Source organism: Papio anubis, chromosome 1 (genome assembly GCF_008728515.1).
Source record: "Papio anubis isolate 15944 chromosome 1, Panubis1.0, whole genome shotgun sequence".
NCBI classification, from domain to species: Eukaryota; Metazoa; Chordata; class Mammalia; order Primates; family Cercopithecidae; genus Papio; species Papio anubis.
Genome location: NC_044976.1, coordinates 210878100 through 210902973, shown reverse-complemented (window position 1 = coordinate 210902973; position 24874 = coordinate 210878100). Strand labels below are relative to the sequence as shown.

The window sequence follows — 24874 nt, the reverse complement described above, 5'->3', positions numbered from 1 at the left end:
TGTGCCTAGAGTCAGCATTGCTGTGCTGTGCGCTTGAAAATTTGTTAAGAGGATAGATCTCATGTTAAGTGTTCTCATCAAACAATCCCTGATAAATTCAAATATCTATTAAATCATTAGTGTCTTGATTGATAGTAATCAATCAAATTAACTTCACTTAGCAGTATCCTAAGGGAATGGGGCATAATTTTGATGAAAGGAGGTTTAGAGCATGGGATATTGTTGAGTAAGGAAAGCTGAGGTGCTGGGGCAGGTGGTCACCAAACAGCCAGTGGGGGGTCAGAAGAGGTTAAATGCACTGGGAGGGAAACACTGAGACCTATGAGAGGGCTTATGAATATGGTCACTTAAAACAAACACGGACAACTTCCTAAGGATGAGTTCTGTGCCTATACAACTTTTACTGTAAATGGATCTGTATCTTGCTGAGGATAAGATGTGATGGAATTAATTGTATCTTGGACATGGTTCATGTTTCCTAGAGGTGCTACAGAAAGGGATAGACACCCATTTTTGCAGACCCCAAACCCAGTTATCTCTGAAGGCTGGACAGTCTTCGGACAGCTGCTGTGTGCAGACAGCAGCACAGGAAAAGGGAGACAGAGGAGAGGGAGTGGAGGAAGGTAAATGACAGACACAGGGATCCAGGGAAGAAGAAGAGAAGCGTGAAAAGAGAGATAAAGAGAAAAATGAGACACCAGCAATGCTGAGAGTTCATGTCATTTGTTTTCCAGAGCTGCTAATCGACTCAAAAACTTCTCGGCATAGGCCAAAGTCCTCATGTAACTCTTTTTTCCCTGTCTTTCCTACTCACAAATCTCAACATTTGTCTTTGAAAGGTACTCATCTACTTCTCAAATATTGTTCCTACAGATAGAAGTCTTTAGAATCTGAATACTATTTTGTGTCTCAGCCACCAAAAAATAAAAATAAAAATAATGGAGAATAATTGGGCAAATTGAGGATATGAACGCCAGAAGAAACAATGTATTTTGACAAGAAAAATTGGTTGGCAAATGTTAAGGTTTTTATGAGTAATCATCATGGTGATTCTTTAAGTAATTATAATTTGTTCCACACTCTGTCACAGTTGTTTTGATTGTGGCTTTTTATTAATGAAGAAAGTTACTTAGTTGTCCTTATTTTTAGGAAGAGATTCACAGTATTGAAATATTTCAAATACCAATGATGTTAAATTTCTTGAATATTTTCCCTTTGTACTGTCTGATGAGTCATTGGACTATCATTCTGTCCCAAGAACATTATAGTGACACCAGTCTTAGTCACAAAATCATTACTGTCATAAAGTAAGGGGGCAGGATATGGGAAGAAATCTACACAATGAGACAAACCTGGCTTAATCTTACAGTTGCAATTATTACCCACATTTTTAAAGCAAATTTATTTTGAAGTAAATTTTCAAATTTTCCAATGCTTAGTTGCCCTATCATTAGCCTGTCTCCAGATGAATGAGGTCTCGAGGCTGCAGGCATGAGTAGTTTGGATGCTGTGGCTTTGTAATTGAATTTTCTTTTTATAAGCATGGTAAATGAGGACTAGGAGTATTATTCTACAGGAACTGAGTGCAGCCACTGATGTAAGCCCAGATGTGCTCTGTTGTACCATAGAAACATGAAGATAGAGCACCTCTGCAGGCTATGTGGTTCAGTCCTTAGCTGAAGTATAAACACATAATAAAAATGCTCTTACAAACTTTCACATGGAGGAGACAGACACTGAATATTGGTTGATCAGTAAGGCATTTGCATTGGTAAAGCACTACATACTGTTGAAAAGTCTAAATAAAAGATCTGTTTTCAAATATGACATATAAATCAAATAGTTCATGTGTAGGAAGATAGGATATATAAGAAACAATATATGTAAGAAATATGATAAATAATCAAAAGTTCTTGTGTAAGAATTAAAGCAGGTAGCTTTCCTAGTGATGTTACAACACGTCAAAATATAATACAGTATTGTGACTTTCACTTTTCAGTGTGACAACGAGTTACAAGTGGAACAACACATAGAACTGGCTATTTTTTTCACTATTTCACAGAATTGGGTGGCCGAGGATTTGACAATGGGTAAGAAAGATGACCTGAATGGTGAATGCTGCAAACTTGTCTCCTTTATTAATAAACAAATTCAAACCCAAAGAAACTGGTGAATAATATCTATGCTATTTAACAAACATTCTTTCAACAATAAGGATTTAGTCTTTACTTTGTCTTTGGCTCTCCATTAGGCTAAGGTTCAAAAGATAAAAGAGACAGCCTCAATCTAAAGTCTAAATGATTGGTCAGGGAATCATGAGACACAAAAACAGTGATGGGGAAATATTCCTGGCAAAGAATACACTAATAATCATTTTCACATTTCCCTGCAGGGCCTCCATTTACTCATAGGTAAAATTGATGTTTGGGAAAATCCTCAAATAGGTCATCCTTCTGCTGGACCCACATTTAACTGCTCCAAATAACTGATCTTTGCTGGCTTTATTAAACTATCAAGTATCAAAATTCCACAGCTTTTCGGCAGAGCCTGCTGCTTCCATCTATTTTGTACAGGGATTTCTTTCTTATTTCTCTCTGAATTGTTTTGGTGATCTAAGGTCATTCACTCTGACTTTGTCACTAAGCAATATCTTCTGCTGGCACAGAAAATCATTCGTAAGGAAACTTCTCTTTCTTGTCAGTCAAAATGTGCTTCCTTTAATCTTTTCCTTCAGGCTTATTTTTCATCATGCTGTCTTTCCCTGGGACTTTTCCTTTATTTGAGGCAGGCAGGTGGTGGGCACAGAAGCCAGTCTACTTGCTTTAAAATGGACCCAACCATTACTAAGAATAACATTCATTGACGAACAACTATTAAATGCCTATACTGCGACAAGCGCTGTGCTAGGGACTGGGTCTGCACACACAAATTGTATGTGATCCCTGTTCTTGGGACTAGTGGTCTAGGAAAGGGAGACCAATACTCAGAAAAATGTGCAAAAAAAAGTGTGATAAGGCATTGTGGGTGTCATAAAGAATATGGAAGGTTGAAGGTAGGCACCAATCGAGGGGCCAGTTTTGGGTAGTGTTTATCAGGGCTTCATGGGAGTAGTGACCCTTGGGCTTTATTGCAGTTTGAAAAGATGGGCAGAAAATGGGTGGGACAAAGTATCACCTGTCCATATCTTGCTACCCATTTGTAGAACTTTTTAGATGTGCAGAGAAGACAAGGCAAATTTATTTTCCCCTCAATTGTTTGAAATTTATTGCCTCATCTATAGGCAATTTGGTGAACTTCCATGTGTACATAAAAAAAAAAAAAGGCAGTGTGATTTCTCAAAGAATGAAAAACAGAATTACCATTTGACCCAGCAATCCCATTATTGAGTATATATCCCCTAAAATACAGATCATTCTGCCAGAAAGCAACTTGCATGAGTATGTTCATGGCAGCAGTATTCATAATAGCAAAGACCTGGAATCACCCTAAATTCCTATCAATGATAGACTGAATAAAGAAAATGTGGTACATAAACACCATGGAATACTATGCAGCCATAAAAATGACCGAGATCATCCATCTCCATCCTTTGCAACAACATGAATGGAGCTGGAGGCCATTATCCTAAGTAAACTAACGCAGGAACAGAAAACAAAATATTGCATGTTCTCACTTATAAATGAGAGCTACATGACAAGAACACATGAACACAGAGAGGAACAACACATGCTAGGGTCTGTTGAGGGTGGAGGGTGGGAGGAGAAAGAGGATCAGATGAAATGCCTATCAGGTACTATGTTTAGTACATGGATGAGGAAATGATCTATATATCAAACCCCTGTGACGCAAGTTTACCTATATACCATACCTAAGGCACATGTACTTCTGAACCTTAAGTAAAATTTAAAGGAAAAAAAACTTTAAGAAATATATTCTGCTGTAATTTGGTGTAGTGTTCTGGAAATGTCGGTCAGGTCAAGTTGGTTGATAACAGTATTCAGACCTTTTATAGCGTTACGAATACTTTCATCCATTCTTGTCTACTTGTCTCTTTGTTCAAGATTTTAGTTTCCAACTTTGATTATGAATTTATTTCTTCCTTCAGTTTTCTCAGTTTTTTTCCTCATAAGTGTTTAAACTATATTATTATGTGCATTAGAGTTCTTATGTCTTCTTGATGAATTTCTCCTTTGCTTATTATCAAACATCCCATTTATCTCTTGTAATATTCCTTGTCTTGAAGTCTATTCCAGCTTTCTTATTTTCTGCGTGGTATATTTTTTTCCATTCTTATACTTTCAAACTTATTTGTGTTATTTGATTCAAAGAGCATCTCTTGTAGGCAACATAGAGATGCATCCTGCCTTTCTAAATTAGCTACTCTCTGCCTTTTCCTTCGTGTTTTAGTTCACTTATATGCATTGTAACTATTGATATGGCATGGTTTAATTCTTCCATCTCACTGTTTTTTAAATTTCTCTTTTCCATTTTTTGTTGCTCTGTTTTTCATTTCTTGTGTGCTTTTGGGTTGTTTGGATATTTTAGCATCTCATGGTATTTCTTCTGCTGAATTCTTACCCATATCTCTTCCTGTGTTTGTAATGGCTGCTCTGGGGCTAATAATATGCATCTTTAATCTACCAAAGTCTCTTTAGAATCAATTCCTACCACTTCACACTTCTCACCTGACACTTCCTACTTCATATTGCTAATTTCTCACCTCACTTCTACCACCATGCACTTCCCGTTTTTCACTTCCCAAATAAAGCAACCTTAGAAGAGTATAACTCAATTTCATTTCTCTATGCTTCATGCTATGTCTTAAATTTCACTTCTACATATATTATAAATCCCACCTTGATTTAAACAGTGAATTGCCTTTTAAGAAATTGTCTTTTAAGAGAGTAAGGCAACAGAACAGCTTTTTGTGATATTAATCAATTTATTGACTGACTGGCACTTTCCTTTATTTCCTGTAGATTTCACTTTTCATCTTCTATCATTTCTTTTCAGTCTCAAGAAGATTCTTTAGCATTTCTCGTAAGTCTCTTGGTGATGAATTTTTTCAGCATTTGTTTTTCTGAAAATGTGTTCATTTTATCTTCAATTTTGAAAAAAAATTTTTTTTTGAGACAGAGTCTTGCTCTGTTACCCAGGCTGGAGTGGAGGGGTGCAATCATGGTTCACTGCAGCCTTCACCTCCCGTGCTCAAGTGATCCTCCTGCCTCACCCTCCCAAGTAGCTGGGACTACAGGTGCATGCCACCATGCTCGGCTAATTTTTTTTTTTTTTTACATTTTGTAAAGATGAGGTTTCACTATGTTGCCCAGGCTGGTCTTGAATTCCTGGGCTCAAGAGATCTGCCTGCTTCTGCCTCCCAAAGTGCTGGGATTACAAGCATGAGCTACCACACCTGGCCAATATTTTTTTATGGTTATAGAATTCTGAGTTAGCATCTATTTCTTCTGGTACCTATTTAAAGTGTAAATTGAATAGTTTCCTCCTTCCTGATGCCTAGTCCTTTTTGTATATGTGGTTAGCAAATATTTTTTCCCAATGTGTAGCTTATCCTTTCATCCTCTGAATATGGTCTTTAGCACGGCAAAAGTCTTAACTTTTGATGAAGCCCTATAATTTATAAAGGATTCTGTTTATGAGTTGTGCTTGTGAGTTGTGCATCTTTATGAGTTGTGATTGTGTCAAATCCAAGCACACTTTGCCTAGCGCTAGATCCCAATTCCAATGATATTCTATTATTTTAAAAATATTTTTATTGTTTGTGTCTTACATTTAAATCTATGGTCTATTTTGAGTTAATTTTTGTTCAGGTTGTGAGGTTTAGCTTAAGGTTCTTGTTTTTGCTTATGGATGTTCAGTGTTCAATTACTTTAGCACCATTTGTAGGCCAGGCTATCCATTTGAACTGCTTTAACGCCTTTGTTAAAAATCAGTTGAGCTTGTTTTCATGGGTCTATTTATGGATTCTCTATTCTGTTCCATTGATCTATGTGTCTTTCCTTCCACGAATACCATACTGCCTTGTTCACTGTAGGTATCTTGTAAGGCTTAACATCAGGTGGAATGGCTCCTCCTTCTTTGTCTAGATCGTTTTAACTACTCCAGAGTGTGTGATCTCTCATATAAATTTTATTTTATTCTGTTTTATTTATTTATTTATTTGAGATGGAGTTTCACTCTTGTTGCCCAGGCAGGAGTGCAATGGCGCGATCTCAGCTCACTGCAACCTCCACCTCCGGGGTTCAAGCAATTCTCTTGCCTCAGCCTCCTGAGTAACTGGGACTACAGGCGCCCCCCACCACGCCCAGCTAATTTTTTTTTTTTTTTTGTATTTTTAGTAGAGATGGGGTTTCACCATGTTGGCCAGCCTGGTCTTGAACTCCTGACTTCAGGTGATCCGCCCACCTCGGCCTCCCAAAGTGCTGGGATTACAGGAATGAGCCACTAAATATATTACAGGAATATTACAGGAATGAGCCACTCATATAAATTTTAGAATAAATTTTTCTCTGTGCACAAAACACCTTACTGGGATTTTATAACAATTGCATTAAATCTATAGGTAAATTTTGGCAGAATTTTTATATTTATTGTTTTTTTCCAATGCATGGAATTGGTATATCTCTACATCTATTAAAGTGTTCTTTGATTTCTTTCATCAGCATCTTGTAATTTATATCATAAGATCCTGCACATGTTTTGTTAAATGTGTACTTAAGTATTTCATTTTCTTTGGAACCAATTGTAACCAGTATTGTGTTTGTAACTTCAGTTTCTGCATGTTCATTGTTAACATGTAAAATGTGATTAATATTTGTGTGTGTATGTGTTGATCTTGTCTCCTGTAACCTTGCTGAACGTGTTCTATTTTGAACATGATGAGCATAAGGGTTTTGGGGAAATTCAGGTGAAGACGTTCTACAGAAAATTAGATATGTGTAAGCCTGAGACTTGGTCAGGGTTGGGGAGAGAGATTTGAGGATCAGTCATATGTGGGTGGTAACAAAAACCAAAAAAAGTGGAAGAGGTTGCCTGGAGATTGCACCAGGAGAAAAGAGAAGCCCAGAGCTTCCTTGGAGCACAGGCATCAGAGAGGCAGGTCAGAGGAGCCAGCAAAGGAGCTGATAGAGACCAGAGAGGAGTGGGGGAACACTGAGAAAAAGTGGCATCTTAGAAAGCAAATGGAAAGAGGGTTTTAAGAGAAAGGAATTTTCAATAGTATTGGATTCCTCACAAAGTATATGTATTAGTCTGTTCTCACACTGCTAATAAAGACGTACCTGAGACTGGGTAATTTATAAAGGAAAGACGTTTCATGGACTCACAGTTCCACATGGCTGGGGAGGCCTCACAATCATGGCGGAAGTCAAAGGAGGAGCAAGGTCACGTCTTTCATGGCAGCAGGCAAGAGAGAAAGCATGTGTAGGGGAACTCCCCTTTATAAAACCGTCAGATCTCATGAGACTTATTCACAGTCATGAGAACAGCACAGTAAAGACCCCACCCTCATGATTCAATTACCTCCCACCAGGTCCCTTCCACGACACGTGGGTATTACAGGAGCTACAATATGAGATTGGAGTGAGGACACAGCCAAACCTTATCAATGTAGACTTAAAGTATTAGCACTTAATATAATTTATTGAATCTGACAAATATGACCTTAAATGACCCCAGAAAACGCAGTTTCAGTGTGTATGTGAGTGCGGCAGATGTGGGTAGAGTAGAAACAATAAGCCATTATTTTGAGGACCTTAGTTGCCAAAGGAGGGAAGGTGATAGGGCAAGAACACAATTTAGTATGGGCTAAAAAGAGAACATGGTGAGACGTGAACATAATGTTCTTACAGGGAAGGAACCAACCAGTGGCTACTGAATGGTTAAACACAGAAAGATGGGAGTCAGATAGGGAGGGAAATGGGAGAAGGAGGAACGTTGTGGGGAGACAGGCAGGAAATATGCGGGCAAAGATCAAGAAGGAGGAAGGAGACAGGAAGGAGAGGAGGAAGAGGTGGAGAAAGTGAAGGGAGATGCCAGGCAGAGGCAGAGTAACTGATGGCGGATGGAGATGCAAGGGGGACTGTTCAAAAGCTCAACAGAGGAATAACCCTTGGAAAAACCCTTTCTCTGTGATTAGTGCAGAAGTGGTGGGGCTGGATGCAGAATACACAAATTTGTTTCGATGAGTATGAAAAACTGTGGAATTTCTCACCTGCTAAAATGAAAGAATTATCTCTGTGAAAGAGGCATCTTGGTCATGAGGCTCTGGGGCTGCTCTGGGGAAATTGGTTTGAGAAGAGTGGCAAAATTTTAGAAAACCTGCTGAGGAGGATGGGAAAAGGACAAAATAGGAGATGCCAAACATTTCAGAGGACTAATGAAAGCCCAAATGAGGTTGAGTTCCATGATCCTACTGTGGCACTGATACGAACGATGCACAGTACAGCAAAAGAGATGCTTTTCTTGAGCCGAGGTTGTAAGGTAGGGTAACATGATGCATCATGGGGCTGGGTGATTCAGCTGTGTGAGTGGTGATCATGGTGATTGGGGTGGTGGTGATGGGTTGTTGGTTGGTGGTGGTGATGGTGGTGGTTTTCATTTTTAAAGAAATTTTGTTGGTGGTATTAGACAACAGTTGCTAGTTATTGGTAGTAATGATCATAAAAGAGTTGCTGATTATACAAAATGTGTACGGTAGTTGGAGTCAACAAGATTAATGAATCCAGTTAGATAGTAATGTGACTAAGTAAACCAATTGTATCCATTGTGCCCAGCTAATAAAGAATAGCCAGGCTTTGTGCTCTCAATTTCTAGGCTAACTTTGATCCCAGAGCTAAAACAGTCTTTTTGTGGACGAAAGCCTAACAAAGAAAAGCAGAGAGGTGGGACTAAACCATCCCAAAGATGAATCTTATACAGATCCTTGTTTTCCAAGATCTAGACATTTTAAAGAGTTAATACAGTTTGTCCCTGAGGAAAGGGACTCAAAGCTTGCTTCTAAGGGCGAAGGAGATGGAAGGGTTCCCACCAACTCAGAGATTGCCAGATCTGAAGACCTAGGTCAAAGAAAAGGGTGACAGGACGCAGAAATTATGTAGGCAACTCGGTCAGCTTAACTATAGTCTCTGGAGCTCTGGGAAGAATCCCAGTGGCTGAGCTTGGCACAGGGAAATGAAGCCAGAGGGGCAAGAAAGAGGCAACTGCCTTAGGATGAAAGCCAGTGCATGCCATCATTTTTCTGAACTTCACTTTATAAAAAGAAAATTAAATAGTAAAATATCTACTATAATTTCTGTTGTTTTACTTGCTTTTAATTACCTTTCACAAACAATTGAAATAACCTCAAACAATATTACTCACATAGTCATATTTGATACATAATATTTTGATTCATGGGTATTCGAAGCTGCCTAAGAAATAAGCCATATGTCCTTCGTTTTATTTTATAACCAAGAAATATGTGTAAAATGAAACCCCAGCTCATCCCTGACCTCCATCTGCATCTGCAGGGTTGGTGGTGGGAAGGAGGTGGTATATGCACTTTCACTTTGCTCCATCAAACAGGAGGTCCACATTCCCACCCCCGTATCTGCAGACTGGTGGTGTCAGATGTCTTGGTTAACATTACTTTGGGCTTTGAAATAATCTTAGTTTTGGTATTATTTGTTGCAATATTTTAGTTTTAGGTGGATTAAGAAGTATGGCCTGTGTTATTCAGAAATTTATCTATGTAGATTTTTCTATTTTATTAGAATTAACATTTTAATTTACTAAAGAGCTTTAGAAACTGTTAAAAGTCCTCATCAAAACTCTACAAAGAACAGTTAGTGCTATTCTACGTAAATTGCACGTAGAGAGATTGAAAAAGACCCCCAAGACAGGCTATCTAGAAAAAAAACTCACCATGTAATCCAATTAAACAATTAGTTCACTTGATCAGTTTTCATTGTTTTTCAGGAAATTGACCGAATCTGCCAACTGCTTTGACCTTTTTGTAGATACACCATTATGACACATAAAATGGAACTTTCTACCTGTTTATCTGCATGCACGTCTCAAAATTCTTTCCATTTTTGTGTATAAATTGTTAATGAGCAAGTATTGTTTTGCTTAGTTCTGATTATTAAGCTTAGCAGATAAAGTTGGAGGGAGGAAAATAATTTATCTGACTGGTTAAGTCTCTACTTAATATTATAAGAAGTTTTATGGTGCTTGAGAAAATCTTATCTAAATCAATATTATTTTACAGTAGAGAAAACAGAAATTTTTAAAATTTAGAGATTTTATTTTTATTTGTAATGGAAATTTCTGATTCTGATAAAAATTATTTACACATTTTTATTTGTGAATGATTTATACCATTTTGTGAATTATTTAAAATGTTTTTACATACCCTGAAAAATTTGAAAATTAAAATATATAGAACTGTAAACATCCAACCATAAGAAAGCAAACAGCCCAACTGAAAAGTAAGCAAAGGCCTGGACAGACACCTCAACAAAGAAGATACACAGATGGGAAATTATGAAAAGATGCTCAACATCATATAGTACCATCATTAGGGAATCACAAACTGAAACAACAATGAGATACCACTGCATACCTGTTAGAATGGTGGCAATACAAAACATTGACACACCAGTTGCTGGTAAGGATGTGGAGCAACAGGAACTCTGATTCGTTGCTGGTGGAAATGCAGAATGGTACAGCCACTTTGGAAGACAGTTTGGCAGTTTCTTACAAAGCTAGACATAACTATTTCCATGTGGTCCAGTAATTGCACTCTTTCATATTTCTCCAAATCAAATGAAAACTTATGTCTACACAAAAGTCTGCACACAAATGTCCACAGCAGCTTTATTCATAATTTCCAAAAATTGGAAACAACCAAGATGTCCTTCAATAGGATACACAAACTCTAGTACATTTATGCAATGGAATATTATTTAATGACAAAAAAGAAATGAGCTATCAAGGCATGCAAAGACTCAGGACAATCTTAAGTGCACATTGCTAAGTAAAAGAAGCCAGTCTGAAAATACCACATACTATATGAATCCAACTATGTGTCATTCTGGAAAAGGCAGAACTATGAAGACAATAAAAGGATCAGTGGTTTCCCAGGATTTGTGGGGAGGAAGGGACAAATAGTCTGAGGGCAAGTGCATTTTTATGGAGTGAGACTACTCTATATGATACTGTAGTGGTGGATACAGGACATCTTTAAAAACCCATAGAATGTATAGCACCAAGAGTGAACTGTAATGTAAACTATAGACTTTAGTTAATGATAATATATCAACATTATCTCATCAATTGTAACAAATGTACCACACCAATGCACCATGTTAATTAGGGTAAACAATGAGCATGGGGATGCTCTAAAAATGGAGCAGTTTAATATTTTAATCAAAAATATAGATAAGTTCATGAAATATAAATGGATTATATTAATGGATTATCACAAAGTAAATACTATAGAATCATTAACTATAGACTAAGCTTAATATAGAAGACTTACTGTAGAATAAGCAACTAATTAAAGGAGGTGATCAAAGCTATTGAGCTTGGCATGGTGTTTGATATCATCTGAGAGTAAGAAAAAATATCTTGGCCAGGCGCAGTGGCTCACACCTGTAATCCCAGCACTTTGGGATGCTGAGGCGGGTGGATCACCTGAGGTCAGGAGTTCGAGACCAGCCTGACCAATATGGTGAAACCCCATTTCTACTAAAAATACAAAAATTAGCCGGGCATGATGGCGTGTGCCTGTAATCCCAGCTATTCAGGAAGCTGAGACAGGAGAATCACTTGAACCCAGGATTTGGAGGTTGCAGTGAGCCGAGATCGCACCACTGCACTCCAGCCTGGGTGACAGAGGGAGACTCCATCTGGGGGGAAAAAATATATATATATATATCTTGCCTGGATAAGCTTCCAATTTATTTAGGAGGAATGAAAAATTTTATTACCACATTTTCTCAATTCTAAGATTTAAAAATACATATTTTTAAGATTAAAATTATATACATTTACAATTAAAATATATTATTTAGCATGTCTACAATTGTATGCATTTTAAAATCAATGGCATTTTATAATTGGCAACTTTTTTTCTTAGTGGTACATAAAATATATGACATCCTGGAATTCAATAAAATATGTTTGCTTCTTGTAGTCTCTTAGAAGTGAGCTTTCTCTTCCGACTAAAAGAGAGCTGTTCAAAGATCTGGGAGAGCAGGCTCCTAGTCTTGGCTTTCTCATTAACTGGATATTGACCTTGGCCATGGCCATTAACTGTTCTGATTCCAAGTTTCATTATCTGTACAATGGTAGAAGTTTAAAAGTCCCTTAGGTTCTCACTAACTCAACATTTGAATCTAGGCCACCTTGGTAGAAGAGGGCAGGGAGGGTGCTGGGTAATACAAATGAAATTGAATTGCTCTTCTCTCTCTGTGAAGCACCTGGGCTGTTTCCAAATAGAAAATGCAGCTTAGTGATTGTTGTGAGCAAGAAGTGTCCCAGCCAAGCTTAGTGAGGAAATAGCAGCAGAATCGCAAGACTCAGGCTCCGCGATCGCACATTTTATATATTTGGCACCACCTCGGACTTTCATATGAATAGAAACGAAAGACTTTTTAGTTTCTGAAAGTAAAATGCTTCGGATTTGATTTGCCTCTGAATTATACTTAGGAATATGGGAAAATTAGCTAAATCTCCAAGACACCCTCCAACCCTCCATCTGCCTGCTCACCCCCGTGCCTCCCCACCACCTTCTGCGCGCCTATTCCACCAGCAGTACCCACTGGCTTTTGTTCCTATGGGCATCTCCCCAGGGCTCTAGTCTCTGCATACAGGTCTGTAAGCCACCAACTACCTTCGCCATGCAAAGCCACCGTAGACTCCAACCTTCTGAATACTCCATGTAAGCTTGCAAATTATACTCCAAACACAACACAGTAGCTAATGTCATAAGCCAGTGAGCCACATTTAGGGCTGATTTTGAAAGCCTGAGTTTTATGTTTCCAATAGTTGTGATTCGTGAGCAAATTAACAGACCCAGAAGGGCTGCTAATCTTTGCTTCTTGCCTGTATGAGCATGTTGTTAATAACGTTAACTGTATTATTTGTTAATGATAATCATGTATTTTATTATGGTAATGAAAGATTGTTCTTTCAGATGAACTCCACAAGGTCATTAGTTTAGCCTTTAATTTTGCCTAGATCTATTCATTAAGTGGCCAGAGTTATCTCTACACATCAATCAGTTCACCCATCACTGAAACCTAACAGCTGTCTATATGACACAGAACTGTTGTTTACTTTGCTGAGGTGCTGTCTCCCCACAGTTCTGGCCAGAAATGAAGAGAAGTAACATAATGAATAGGCATCAAAAGAGGAAATTTAGGACAATTTAAATTATACCACTTTTGCTTTGCTGAATTGCCCACATATGGTGTGACACAAAAATTAATATATGATGTAAAATACCAAAGACACAAAAGCCTGCCATTCTCTTTCTCATCAGAACTTGAGGATAGATACACAGATTTGCCTCTTCTTCAGCTTATTATTATTACTTTTATAAATCTCATGCGTATGACCATCTTGGCTTTTGGAGGACAATAGATATTGAGGGAAGCTATTTATTATTTATTTATTTATTTATTTATTATTTATTATTTCTACTTTCAGATCTCCCGCATATTTCATCCTAGCCCTTGACAGTTTAAACAGATAAACTATGATCACTCACTTCTCTCTAATTTTCTTTCTTTCTTTCCCATCATCTGGTCCATATCCATAATTACTCCCTTAGATTCAGATAATTATAGAGATTCCAATAAGCATGTCATGATATATGTGCATTCACAACAACCCAAATCAATTTGATAACAGCATTCAATAAACATGTTAAGCATCCACTAGTTAACTGGCTACCAGAATTGTTTCTTCAAGTTTTTTTTTTCTAGCATGCTTGCCACTGAGTAAAATACATAGAAATTACTTTTCAGCAAGGTAGTGGCATGAGGGAAAAAATTTTTTATTTCTCCTCTCAAATTTCTCTTAAATGACCAGTAAAATAGTCAAATATATCTTTAAAACAGCTGAAAACTAGAGATGAATATCATCCATGCACTATACATTTCGGTATGGAGGAAAGCTAACCTGATTGTCTGCTTTTCAGAGATCAGAATGTTAAGGAAGTCAATGAGAAAAAAGCCTTGAAGAGTTCCCTGACAAGGTAGAAAGTTCAAGAACTGGAGGCAGAATTGGGCCCTGAGGCTTTAAGTGCCCTCTTACCATTTCCCACCAACGATATTTGGACTCCACTAGTAAGCCCATAGGTCCCCCGATTAACTTTTGTTTCATGGGGCCTCGGAAGTAGAGAGCAGATACAGTTTAAATTTGCTCCTTAAAACTCAGGAGACTATGAGGAGAAAAATGACAGGGACTTCTCTCTAGTGACCTGACAGTATTGGTGGCATAGACGAATGTGCACTAAGGGAGAATCTATCATTAATGTTCTCTATCCATGCCCCAGGCTATTAGATAATGAAAATGGTTTGAATCTGTAGACTGTGCAGTAAATAGTTTGGACTGGGACTGAAATAATTCATCCTAATTCCTGCTTGACTCAAAATTTCACCATGAGATGAGTTACACTGAAATATTGTAGGGGCTCTGAAAATATGCAGTTCACATAAAATGGATCATGGAAAAATCATTATATCCATGGCCTTCTTCTGAAGAAGAGTGTCTGCCTGATTGAGAAAAGAAATTCTGACTCCTAACAAAATGATGAACTCATTGCATGTATGGTTTTATCATAAGTATTGGTGGAGTGAAGATGTTTTTAGGACAGGAAGGATTACATGGATATGAAAAACACAAATATTGAAAACCAAAAGGTGGTTAGAACATCGACAAACTAAAAACTGCTAATTTATTAATTATAGATAATAAGGAGAGAAACCACGTTAGTCTTCCATCTCTGATGTGAGAATTAGGGAAAAAAAAAACTATAGAATGTCTGAGGCAGAAACAGTTTTCAAATCACAGTCCATATAGCAGTATATGAAAAAGACAAGAGTGTAGACATTGTTTTCAAAAAGAAAGAAGGCAAAAAGTATAACTGGCCTAACTTAAACATATCATTTTGACAGTGTAAATGGATTACATTCCATGACTGCAGAAAAATTTTTAAATTGGTTAAAAACAAAACCAAATAGCCCCAAATCCCATACTATATTATTTATAAGGAATAAACCTAAAATAAGGAAAATGAGCTGTTAAAGAAGGTCACAGATTTATTAGATGAAGACAAAATTTTAAACAGCAGGGACATTGATATTAGTATACCTATATTCATCCTTTTTATTACTATTTATTCGTTTTCATTATTATTTACCTCCTAGGTGCCAGGCAATTTTCTAGGTGCTGGGGATATAACTGAATGAAACAGAGCAAGTTCCAACTCTAATTGAGTATGCTTTATTGGAGAGATATTAAACAAATAATTACATAATATAAAGTCAAATAATGATACATGCTACAAAGAAAACTAAAAGAGAGAGAGACTGAAGCCAGCTGTTTTAGAAGGGAATGCTTCTCTGAGGACATGACATTCGTTCATTCCTGAATGGAATGAAGAAGAGCCATGTAGTTATTTGGGGTTGTTTCAGTGATGCTCTAGAATTTTCCTTCTCAAAGTATGGTCTGTGGTAGGTTTCTTCCAGTTAGTGATGAGGAGATTGCAATTTCCCCAGAATGCAAACCAGCTCCGTCATTAAGGACACTATTCACTGCAGTTGACATTTTTCTCTTTTATTGCAAGACTTTCTTGATGAAGGAAGCACTGTGTTCATTTTGCACTCTGGCTCTTGCTTTTTGTTTGTTTGTTTGTTTTTTGAGACAAAGTCTCGCTCTATCACCCAGACTGGAGTGCAATGGCATGATCTCGGCTCACTGCAGCCTCCACCTCCCGGGTTCAAGCGATTCTCCTGCCTCAGCCTCCCGAGTAGCTGGGACTATGGGCATGTGCCAGCATGGCCAGCTAATTTTTTTTTTTTTTTTGTATTTTTAGTAGAGATGGGGTTTCACCACGTTGGCCAGGCTGCTCCTGAACTCCTGACCTCGTGATCCTCCCACCTCGGCCTCCCAAAGTGCCGGGATTATAGGCGTGAGCCACAATGCCCAGCCTGGCTCTTGCTTTTTATCTGGTTGCACTTTGAGTAACTCTGGTAGACAGAGGGAACAAAGTGCAAAAGCTTGAGGCAAAAGCGTAGTCAGCATATCAGGCAACACAGACCAAGCAGACAAAGCTAAGTAATTATATTCAACTTAACAACAGTCAATCATTAATGAAATAATCATTTGACTTAGCTCATTGTCTTAATTGTTTAAATACTTAGAAAGATTCCTTTCAGAGATATTAACATCAAAAACCTGTAAAGATCTCCCTCCCCAAATCACAACTTCTCTCTCTCTCATCTATCTGATTTCCAACTAGAAAGCTCCACTTTGATGTGTAATAAGCATAAAAAGCAAAATGTGCTCCAAACTCAAGTCCTGATTCTGATCTCCCACAGCCTGCCCTTCCACACGGCAATCTGCCACCACCTTGGTCCTGGTCACCATCTTCCCTTGCACATATTGTTGCAGCAGATTCCCAAATGGCCTCTGTGCTTCTGTCCTTGCTCTTTCCCTCGCCTATTCTCCACGTAGAATCAAGAGTAGATCTTTTAAAATGTTAGTCAGATCATAGCACTACTACTCAAAATGCTTATTAGGTTTCCATCTCATTCAGAGTAAAAGCCGAAGTCTTTACTATAGCCCACAAGCCCTGCACGACCTAGAACACGCTGCCTCTCTGATTTTATCTCATATCCCGTGCTTACTATCTTCCAGCCACATCGACTCTTTACTCTTGTGAACACCCCAAACACACATCTCAGGGGCTTTGCACTTAGTCGTCTCCATGACTGCTTTTAGGCCTGATATGTTTTGGATCTGTGTCCCTGCCCAAATCTCATGTCGAATTGTAATCTCCAATGTTGGAGGTGGGGCCTGGTGGAAGGTGATTATCCAATCATGGGGGCGGTTTCTCCTGAATGGTTTAACACCTTACCCCTTGGTGCTGTTCCTATGATAGTGAGTGAATTCTTGTGAGAGCTGGTTGTTTAAAAGTGTGTAGCACCTTCTCCCTCCCTCTCTCTCTTCCTTCTGCTCTGGCCATGTAAGATGTGCCTGCTTCCCCTTTGCTTTCCACCATGATTGTAAGTTTCCTGAGGCCTCCCCAGAAGCAAAAGCCACCATGCTTCCTGTACAGCCTGCAGAACCGTAGCCAATTAAACCTCTTTTCTTTATAAATTATCCAGTCTCAGGCATTTCTTTATAGCAGTGCGAGAATAGACTAATACAAGGTCTTTGGTGTTCACAAAATCTTATCTGATTACCATATATACAATACCAACTCATCCCCAAGCCCAGATACCCCTTCTTACAGTGGTACCCCCTTATCCACTATGGGTTTTGGTTTCCATGATTTCAGTTACCTGCAGTCAACTGTGGTCTGAAAATAGTACATGAAAAATTTTAGAAATCAATAATTCAGGCCAGGTGCAGTGGCTCACACCTGTAATCCCAGTATTTTGGGAGGCCAAGGCAGGTAGATTGCTTGAGCTCATGAATTCGACACCAGCCTGGGCAATATGGCAAAACCCTGTCTCTACAAAAAATAAAAAAATTAGCCTTGTTTGGTGGTGTGCACCTGAGTCCCAGCTACTTGGGGGACTGAGGTGGGAGGATTGCTTGAGCCTGGAAGGTTGATGCTGCAGTGAGCCAAGATTGTACCACTGCACTCCAGCCTGGGCAACAGAGCAAGATCCTGTCTCAACAAAGAAAGAAGAAATAAACAATGCATAAGTTTTAAATTTGGTGCCGTTCTGTGCAGCATGATGAAACTCACACTTTTCTGCTTTGTCCCCCCAGGATGTGAATCATCCCTTTGTCCAGTATGTTCACGATGTCTTTGTTACCTGTCCATTAGTCACTTCATAGTTTGCCAGGTTATCAGACTGACTTTCACATTGTTGCAGTGATTGTGGTAAGTTATCCTTATTTTACTTCATGATGTCCCCAAAGTGCAACAGTAGAGATGCTGACAATCAGGACATGCAAAGAAAAGCCATAAATTGCTTCCATTCAGAGAAAAAGTGAAAATCTTCGACTTAAGGAAAGAAAAGAAATTGTGGCCGGGCATAGTGGCTCATGTCTGTAATTCCAGCACTTTGGGAGGCCGAGGAGGGTGGATCACTTGGGGTCGGGAGTTCGAGACCAGCCTGACCAACATGGAGAAACCCCGTCTCTACTAAAAATACAAAATTAGCTGGGCGTGGTGGCACATGCCTGTAATCCCAGCTACTTGGGAGGCTGAGGCAGGAGAATCGCTTGAACACGGGAGGCAGAGGTTGCAGTGAGCCGAGATGGTACCATTGCACTACAGCCTGGGAAACAAAAGTGACACTCCGTCTCAAAAAAAAAAAAAAAAAAAAAAAAGCAATTGTCTGGTGAATCTTACCAAGTTTATCATATAATCAACTTTATCACAAAAAAACGTGTAGGAAAAAACAGAATATATATAGAGAGAGTTTAACACTATCCACAGTTTCAGGCAGCCACTGTGGGTCTTGGAATGTATCCACCATGGATAGGGGGCACCACTGTACTTTGCTTACTTTTCTCCAAAGCACTTCATATCATTTGATGTTTATTTTTTCCTTATCTGTCTCCCACCCACTCCCCTAATAGGGTATTGGTCCATGGAAGAGAAAGCTTGTTCTTATTTTATCTCCAGCACCAAGAGTGAGCTTGATGTATATTGATATGTAGGTATTTAATAGATGAACACAAGAATAAAATCACGCTTAGAATCCTAAGACTAAAGACAGAATAAAATGTGTAGCTTTCCTTTGTCAAGTGAAAAAACAAATCTGGACTTCAGTCAAGAGACACTCCATTCATAAGTTCTATTGCAAAAGGAAGAGGGTCACTGTTGTCTTAAGGAGAATACTCTGCCCATAGCATCTGCAAGTGTCTGAAAGCTCAGGCAGAAAAGGGATTCTCCTTTTTTGTTTTTTTGAGACAGAGTCCCACTCTGTCACCCAGGCTGGAGTGCAGTGGCGCAATCTCGGCTCACTGCAACCTCTGACTCCTGTGTTCAAGCGATTCTCCTGCCTCAGTCTCCCAAGTAGCTGGGGTTTACAGGCACACACCACCATGCCTGGCTAATTTTTTTTTTTTTTTTTTTTTTTGTATTTTTAGTAGAGAAAGGGTTTCGCCATATTGGCCAGGCTGGTCTTGAACTCTTGACCTCAGGTGATCCACCCACCTGGGCCTCCCAAAGTGCTGGGATTACAGGCGTGAGCCAGTGTGCCTGGCCAAGGGTTTCTCTTTTTATATGGAGGCGTAGAGAATCCTAGAGAGGAGTGGCTGTGTGGGAGTGGGATGAGCAGGTGGTGTGAACAGACAATTTGAACAGGGAAGGATCACTGAGGAGAGATGTTCTGTGTTTTAGTGCTTGGTTAAGCTCAGGGGCAAGCCAAAGTTCAATGGCCTGGGGGAAGGAGAGAAGCCTCATTAAGTTTGAACAAGTTATGTTGATGAGCAATTTGTTCAGATTAGTCAGTGAGAACCGAAGAATGAAAATTTGGAGGGTTGGCTTAGTCTGTTCAAGCTGCCATAAGAAAATATCATAGACTAGGTGGCTTATAAACAACAAAAACTTATTGCTTATAGTGCTGGAGGCTGTGAAGTCCAAGATCAAGGCATCTGTAGGATTGGTGTCTGGTGAGGGCCAGCTTTCTCATGGACAGCACCTTCTTGCTGTATCCTCACATGGTTTAAGGAGCAAAGCCGCTCTCAGGGGCCTTTTAAAAATGTCAGATCTTTAATTCCATACATAAGAGCTCCAATCTTATGACCTAACCACCTCCCAAAGGACCCACTTCCTGATACCATCACCTCGAGGGTTAGGATTTCAACATATGAATTTGGAAGGACACAAACATTCAGACCCTAGGAGGGGTTGTGTCTGGCTTTGTCATAGGTTTTCAAGGAGCTCATCCATGAGTCTTCTCTTAGTCACATGGGGATGGGTGGCTCTCTGCCTGGAACACAAAAGGACAGGGAGGATTTCTTGACCATTACTGTTTTCCACATTGTTAGCCCATAGGGGGTCGGTCACAGTGAGGTCATCCACCAACTTCAAGACTGGAGAATGGCAGCTGTGGGGACCATCACTTAGCTGTTTCTTCTGCCACAAGGTGTTGCCAACAACAGACTTCACAAAAAGATCATTCCCCATCAGCCCATTCACATGTCTCTTAACTGCCAGGATTACGTCCCAGTGTGCCTCCATCTGCTGTCCAGCTCACAGAGTCTTGAATCTCACGTTGTCACTGTTCCTCTGGGTCATTGAAACAGAGAGAGATTCAAGGTAGTTCAATAGGGAAAGTCAGAATATATGGTTCTTACTTTATTCATTGTTGTGCCAGCCAACATAATATGATATTACTAGAAATGAAACAGAAATGATTTCAGTTAAAAATAATTTACTATCCTCAAAGAAGGTTAGAATTAAGTTGGTTATGTTTTCTTTCATTTAAATAGCTTGCTCTGGGAGCCTGTTATGTTTCCTAGACCTACTCTGGTACCGAATTCCAGTATTGTGTAGATCTTATTAAATACATAAATCTTGTTTATTCTAAAGCACTGCTTTATATGAACAAACCACCTCAAGTTCTTACTCTGATTTTAAAGGACAAGAACTTTGGGGAATACTAGAATATATTGGTCTTAGTTGGAAAATGCTAACATTTGTAGCAGAAGGGCCTTAGAGAGCCCACACTCAGCAACCCAGATAATGTCCAAATTCTCTGTTTATAGAGAAAAATCTCAGGGTACTAGCCCTAGGAACATCTTTTCCCAGGTAGCCCTATGATCATCCTGAGGTATGAAGAAAAGTAAGGTAGTCCCACAAAACAAAAGTTAAATTGAAATAGTTTCATACTCTAGCCCTGAAAATAACTGTTTTTCAGCAAACAGTAAGAAATAGTGTCTTACGTTTGTCTGGAATTTATACTTTACAATATGCTTTTAAATATACCATGTCATTAAATTTCACAATAATTTGGCAAGAAAGAAATGATAATCTCCATTTTGTTGATGAGTAATAAAAGCTATTATCTATTTCACACTTACTTCTTGCCAGGCACCATAGTAAGCACTCATTTGATCCTTGCACCACTCTGATGATATATGTGCTATCATTGTCCTTGTAATACATACATTGAAAGTGAGGCTCAGGAAATTTGAAGATTTTGCCTAGGTTTAGGCAATAAGTAAGTAATACAGTAGAAATCTGAACACGCTTTTCCAACTCATAATGCTCTAAACCAGTGGTCTTCACACTATTTTGGCCACACAGTTTTTAACTTATCTATGTACCACGGTACTATGTACATTAATATATATATATAAATAGATATTAAAAGAGAACAAGATAAAAATATAAATATAAATATAAATTATTTCTCTCATACTCTAATAGAATATCTTCTACATCCCATAAACTTAATCTTGCTGATGACTCTTCTAAGTTATTACCCTCTATGCACTGTGCAAATGGCAACCAAATTTCAGCTTGAGTTTTGGAGGGAACATTCAAACCATATCACTCTTCACCAGTCTGAGGATGATATTAATGTTGAGAGGGGTAGGTCTTTGCAACCAGGCTTGGGGTTCTAGCCAAGAGCATGATATGGAATGTGATCTAGAATGTAGTGGTTGGAGGCTGCCCGAGAGGCAGTAGAATGGCATTGAAAAGGACCTGGAGTTACCAGAGGAGAATGGAGGGTCTCACTGAATCCTTTATTGATTGTGTGATTATGGACAAGTTGCCAAGACACAATGGGCTTTGGTGTCCTAATCTGTACCATGTTAAGAGGTGAGACCATAAACAGGTGATTAGGCAGATCCCCTCATGAATGAATTAATGCCATTATTGTGGGAGCAGGTTAATTGTCATGGGAGTGGGTTCCCCACAAATGGGTGAGTTGGCCCAATTTTCTCTCTCTTGCAAGTCTTGCAAGCTTGCTTCCTCCTTCCATTCTTCTGGTATAGGATGACACTTGCCAGGTGCCAGCATCATGCTCTTGGACTTCCCAGCCTCCAGAACTGTGAGCCAAATACATTTTTATTTTTATTGTTTTAATTACTCGGTCTGTGGTATTCTGTTATAGCAGTAGAAAATGGACTAAGACAGAGTATGAGAAATTAGTGCTCTAGCTATTGCAATTGTTTGGATGAATCAGGCCCAAATCCTCTTTTATCCCTATTTTTCTTGACAGAGAACATCTGCTTTCATTGGACAATTGTTACCAACCCCCATTCATTTGATGCCATAGAGGGCTGCTTGTTTCACACAATTCAACATAGATGTATTTTCTCTTTTTCTTTCTTTCTTTTTTTTTTTTTTTTTTTGAGACAGAGTTTCACTCTTGTTACCCATGCTGGAGTGCAATGGTGTGATCTTGGCTCACTGCAAACTCCACCTCCCAGGTTCAAGAGATTCTCCTGCCTCCACCTCTTGAGTAACTAGGATTGCCAGTGCCTGCCACCATGCTTAGCTAATTTGTGTATTTTTAGTAGAGACGGAGTTTCACCACTTTGCCCAGGCTGGTCTTGAACTCCTGACCTCAGGTGATCTGCCTGCCTCAGCCTCCAAAGTGTTGGGATTACAGGCATGAACCACCACACCCGGCCTATTTTCTTTACTAGAGTTTGCATTTGACTGTACTCACATTTGGTGTCTGGACACTCCAAAATTTAATATTTATCACTTTACTTGGGGTTTGTTTTATTTGTTGCTAACTTCCAATGATTCTGTGAGTTCACTTTAATATGAACAATACAAATTCTTGCTGTAATCATTTATAAATTCAAACAATGTGATTGTGCCAAACATTGTAGATATCCTCACCATACAAGATTTATTATGTCTGACCCTGAGCGCTTACCTGTTTTGTGGTCAAAGGTAGCACAGTAAGGTTGCCAGGATGGTGAAGCCTCCGTGTGTGGGATGAGATGGAGTTGGAAGCCTGGTATAGCATTTCTCCCAGAAGGGAGTATGAGCCTGAACAAGCAATGTCTCATCACTAAGTGTCCTCAGCAAGAGTTCCCCCAGGGACTACTGTGCAAACACAGAAAAGGGAAAGTTAATCCCAAAGGTACAGGACTCTGGAAAGCCACCAAGGGGAGTAATTGCTTTATTGAGCATTTCATTCCAGGGACTCCAAACCTTTACCTTTAAGAGTTATTTTAAAACTCCCCAGCCCTAGCCACTTACTTTATAAAAAGCAGTTCACTTTCACCAAATATAGTACAAGACAGATAATAACAGAAATTATATCAGTATTTCTCCTACTTTGTTTGCTTCAAAGAGAAGCCTATCAAGGACAAGGAAGTCAGTGCTGTTACAAATAATTTGATTTGATTTGGTTTGATCTTACTTATTAAGCAGACATGTATGAAGTGCCACTATATGCCAAGTATAGTGCTACGAGTTGGAGTATAAAACCAATGAGCAAGACAAGGTCTCCATCCTTCTGGAGCTTCTGGTCTGGAAGAGGAGAGAAGGCATGCATGAAATCAGCTGCATTACAACCCCAGAAGTGGCTTTGTGTTCGCTATATTGAAATTCACACAAAGCACAGCATTTAACTCCATTATCTCATCTACTTGAGACTGGTACTGAGACTTCAGGTGGACTAGACACATCATACAAGGATAAAAATAAGTATCTGGCATCACTCAGGAATAGGACTGGGGTCTCTGGGTGGCTAGACTGATGCTCTCCCCATTTGGCAGCACTGCCCTCCTATAGGGCATTATGATTGGATCACTTGTGAAAATGTGTCAGGGGTCCTTCAGTGATGAAATCTTTAATAGGAATGGCAAACACCAGATACCTCACTTGGCTTCTTTAAGTGATCTCTGAGGGAAGCTAGAGAAAAGGTTCTTAAAAGCTGCCACACCTCTGTAGCCCAGAAAGAAAAGTCTCATATTTACTTCTTTAGAGCCTCCAACTCCAGTCATCTACAGTGCTTTCTTTCTTTCTGACCGTTGGAAAAATGTTATTTGCCACATTTTAGCTCATACTGCTGGCCTAAGTGATAATGAACACAAGATAATATGTGATCTCCCTGAACAGTGTCTGAGATAGTATCCACCCTCCCTTGCTTTATTTCTCCCTGAACTTTGCAGCTGATATATTATGTCTTCCTATGCCTCTGCTTGTTTTCTGTCTCCCAGTGGGATATAAGTGCCTCAACAGCAGGGCCCTGGTCTAGCTTATCAGCTGTTGTGTTCTCAGTTCATGGAACCCTGCATGGCCTGGTAATTGTTGGTTGGTTGAACAAATAAGCAGAGCAACAGATGAACAGATGAATGTCTTGCACAAAGACTAATTCTATTAAATTCTTACCAAGGAGGTCTTACCAACGACATACAGTCAAGGTCATCACATGTCATTTGCTTAAAGTTGCAGACTCCAAGAATCGTACAAAACAAAAAACAACAACAGAAAAAAAGCCCTTTGTTTAAGACAATCAAATCTTACCTTTCACAAACCAGAGCTACTATATTTGCGATTCTTCATTCACCTGAGGACATTCATTTGCATGCGTATAACACTGTGTAGGCCCTTTTTAGTGTTGTCAGAGTGGCCCTGAATCCACAGAATGACCTTCCCATGTTCCAGATGTCAAGGCTCCCCGAGAAGAGTCCATTTTAT

At 39.1% G+C, this 24874-nt stretch overlaps 1 long non-coding RNA gene across 5 annotated transcripts in view; it reads left to right on the top strand.

Annotated features, from left to right (window-relative positions):
- LOC103880511 overlaps positions 1-24874 on the top strand; it is a 48922-nt gene that overhangs the window by 3069 nt on the left and 20979 nt on the right. For 4 of the 5 annotated variants that reach the window (XR_002519158.2, XR_002519159.2, XR_002519157.2 and 1 more), the window contains exons 2-3: positions 2000-2090; positions 18013-18127. This is a non-coding gene — a long non-coding RNA (uncharacterized LOC103880511). The remainder of the gene's footprint in view (positions 1-1999; positions 2091-18012; positions 18128-24874) is intronic. The other variant, XR_002519160.2, reaches the window with a different exon arrangement.